The 3,816-nt window shown below is 44.8% G+C and overlaps 1 long non-coding RNA gene across 1 annotated transcript; it reads right to left on the reverse strand.

Annotated features, from left to right (window-relative positions):
* Nucleotides 1-528: 528 nt before the first annotated feature.
* On the reverse strand, nt 529-3,513 carry LOC141362598 (uncharacterized). The gene is made up of 2 exons (XR_012368325.1): nt 2,316-3,513; nt 529-2,239 (listed from the first exon to the last, which is right to left on the reverse strand). It is a non-coding gene; the product is annotated as an uncharacterized lncRNA (long non-coding RNA).
* Between the last annotated feature and the right edge of the window lie 303 nt (nt 3,514-3,816).

Raw genomic sequence — 3,816 nt, forward strand, 5'->3', positions numbered from 1 at the left:
TTTTTTCTGATCACATGCCTGTCCTATTTGATTTTATGCTGCCATCTCTTACTCTCAAACTGTCTGCTCCTATGCCCCTCTGTGTGTTTAAGCCCTCCACTGTTGCTCAATTTAATTCTGCTTTTATAAGTAAAATTCAGTCTGGTAATAATTCTCCAGCAAATCCTGACACAGAGCAACTTCTTCAGTCATTTCTTTCTGACTGTGCTGACATTCTAAACTCTGATGCTCCTCAAAAGGTCAGGTGCCTCAGATCTTAATCAGAGCCATGGCTCAATGATGTTACTCATGAGTCCAGACGAATGTACATGAAAGCTGAGCGTAGATGGAAAAAGGACATATAAAGTCCTTAAAGACAGCATGAAAAAATATCAGAAAACTGTTAGAAATGAAAAAATGTAATATTTTTCTCATATTATTGTCACGGCCAGGGGCTGGCTGTTCTAGGCTAAAGCCACGCCCCTTCTCAACTTCCACCTCGAGGAGGTCCCCAAAGCCAACCCAATGACCAAACAACACGAGAACAGGTAAGTATAAAACAATCTTTATTGAATTTAAATATCTAAAATGTCTTGGGGACTGGGGAAAGGGGGATTAAAACTAAATCTAGCTCTGTCCTCCAGGTGGGCCTCAGCCGGGGGATGTCGGGAAGCAAGGGGCCAACGGGGGTCCGGGACGTGGGACTCAGGCCTGGCCTTAATAATCCGTGGCGCGCTCCTTCTTCCTCCTGGAGGCAGAATCAGAACCAGTATGAGTGTGGGGGATTATTATATTGGTTGCGTACCTGATTCTTCCTCGGGGAGGCTCTCCCTTGTAGTTACACAATTTTCGTCAGGTTACTCACTACTCCTTTCCTTCTCTCCACAGGTATCGACTTGGACACAGAAGCACCGTTAGTTTGCTTTAAGATGGCTCTCACCTTTCGACTGGACTAGCGTACCGTAAGTACAGGTTTGGCTCGGCTTCTCCTCAGAATATTCACTCTTTCTCCTCTTCTCTCCACAGGTATCGGCTTGGACACAGAAGCACAGTTAGTTTGCTTTAAGATGGCTCTCACCTCTCGACTGGACTCAGCATACCGTAAGTACAGGTTCTTTGCTTGGTTTCTCCTCAGAATATTCACTCTCTCTCCTCTTCTCTCCACAGGTATCGGCTTGGACACAGAAGCACAGTTAGTTTGCTTTAAGATGGCTCTCACCTCTCGACTGGACTCAGCGTACCGTAAGTACAGGTTTTTGCTCGGTTTTTCCTCAGGTTCTTCCCCACAAGTCTACCGGATACAGTGCATGCTCCGTCTCTATGAATCGACAGCTTAAGAGATTTAATAGGCACACAGGCAGCAGTGGCGGACTTACAGCATCGGCGCGACGTGCGGTGGGGTAGGTAGTTCCTAGGTGGCGTCGGGGGCGAACCCTCACGACCGCTAGATGGTGGCAGAGGGGTGGAATATCCCAACGTCTCACCGGGCCGAGCGCTGCCCTTTCCTCGTTACCGTCAGGCGTTCGAACTCTGGACAGGGGCGCCCCTTTGTAGAGGCCATGGGACGATGGATTTACGTCACCTCTCTCTCTGCAACAACAATGTTTATGCAATCGGAAAGTATCAATGATAATAGCCCCAAATCGTACTGACACCTCTGCTGTTTCCTCGGCTCTTCACCGCCACTCTTCACCACCACTCTTCACATGCACCGTACAATTTCTGGAGGCCCGAAGCACGCTCACAACGTATGCTGTACTGAACTGAGCTAAAGCCAGCAGCCTCTTTGTCTTCCCTCGACGAAGTGCGTGAAGGCGGGGGTTGATCTGACAAGACACACAGCAATACACAGCAACCCACAGCAATATACAGCACCACGTCAAAAATAAAGGTTTCCACAGCACAAAGACTCACCCACCATTCCAAGTGTACGAAAAAGACGCCCGTCTTCCTTCACTTCGCTTAGTTCAGATTTGGCGATGGAAATATGCGGCCCAGCTAGTGGTGTCGTTGTTGTGTCTGCTTCGGTAAGTATTTCCTCGGCTCACCCACCACGCTCTGTTAGGGGTAGGGCCGTCCTCCTTCTCCTGGAGGGAGTTAACATAAGCCAGGTTAATACACAAGATACTTTCAGCTAGCTCTAGGTACTCACAGCGATGCCGTTTTAAATCCCCTTTTTCACTTCGTCTCAATCCGTCATGTGTTCGTTCTCCTCACAACCTTTAAGGTTCGTGATGACTTCCCAATCAACAGTTCCAGCCTGAGAGAGAGAGAGAGAGAGTTAGACAGTCACAAACAGCGCGCCAGCGGCCACAACACAGCGCTTCCACACACACCCAAAAGGTCTACGGATCAACGTTTCAAAAAAAAGCCTCCGGTGCAGTGCTCCTTTAACTCACAGCCCCGTCCTTTTCGCCTCTCCTGGCTGCCGCACTCTTTCCTCTCGCTATAAGCGCTCTTGTGGATCAACGGCGCCCTCCGGCTCTTCCAAGGACGGGGCGTGTGGTTCAGTCTGCCCTAGGCAATAAAAAGGAGCTCATGCCCGAAAACAACTCTTCTCCTGTGTGCTGCTACAGCTCCATTTATGTGGCCCGTCCTCATTTCTTCCTCTAATCAGAGCTGCTACATAAATTGGCTGCACCTGTGGCTCGTTTCTTCCTGATTTGTGTTGCCAGGGAGACTGGGAAGTGAAAGGTGCTTTTTAAAATTCTGTCCGGGCGGAACCTCTCCTCTCTCTTTTTGGTTCCGCCCTAAGTCACCCTGTGACATCATCTCCAAAAATTGTAATAAACCCCAGTCCTTTAAAACTATTGATTCTCTATTACACCAGTTCACAGTTCTCTAGTTTAGAAGCTTCAGTTAAAGTATGTGAAAACTTTCTTATCTTTTTTAGACAAGGTTGCCAATATTAGAGATCATATTGTATCCCCTGTTCTAGATCCTGTCAGGGATGGTGGTGGATGAACCCAAGTGCAGACAGCTCTCAACTCAAAAGACTTTTATTAATAAACAAAAACTCCCTTGAGGGGGTAAACAAGACAAGAATTAAATAAAAGACATGGCAAAACCAAGACAAGACAAGACTCCTGACGGTGTCACACATATACATACAATGATACCACAAAGACAAGAGACACAAAGGCATTTAAATAGGGAAACTAATTAGGGGACAATAACAAACAGGTGAGGAAACTAATCATACATAATTAGGAAACAGGAGGGTAAGGTTAAGACTAAAGACAGGAGAGCACGTGCCACACATAGGTCACGTGACTCTCCAGACAAACACAGAACACTTATATGAGGGTGTCAGGATCCTGATACTAGAAACAAGACTAAACACATATAATGACATTCAGGATCCTGACAGATCCTTTCATAGTTAGTACTTACTAGTGATGGAAATTTTCGTTCTTTCAAGAGACTCATTCGTTTTCAGTTCGTTCATCAAAATGATTCGTTCAGACTCTTTCACTGATTCGTTCAGTAACCATTAATTCAAATTACATATATTAGCCAGCAGGGGTGAAAAAGAATGTCTTCTGTGTAACGTCAAAGTCAACGATTGTACTGTATTACTATTTTTTTTTTATTACAAAAACTGATTTGACAAAATGTAAATGTTTAATCTACTCGTTAAATAATTCAGATTACCAAAACCATTGTTGGGTAAGTTACTCAAAAAAAGTAATCCACTACAAATTACTAATTACTACTTTAAAAATGTAATTTGATTACTTTTTGCATGTAGAAATCAGTAATGTAATCTAATTACTAATTACTTTACTTTTAAGTTACTTTGACAACATCAAATCTAAAAAACTACAAAGTGAAACT

This window comes from Misgurnus anguillicaudatus, unplaced genomic scaffold, assembly GCF_027580225.2.
Source record: "Misgurnus anguillicaudatus unplaced genomic scaffold, ASM2758022v2 HiC_scaffold_28, whole genome shotgun sequence".
Classification (NCBI taxonomy): Eukaryota; Metazoa; Chordata; class Actinopteri; order Cypriniformes; family Cobitidae; genus Misgurnus; species Misgurnus anguillicaudatus.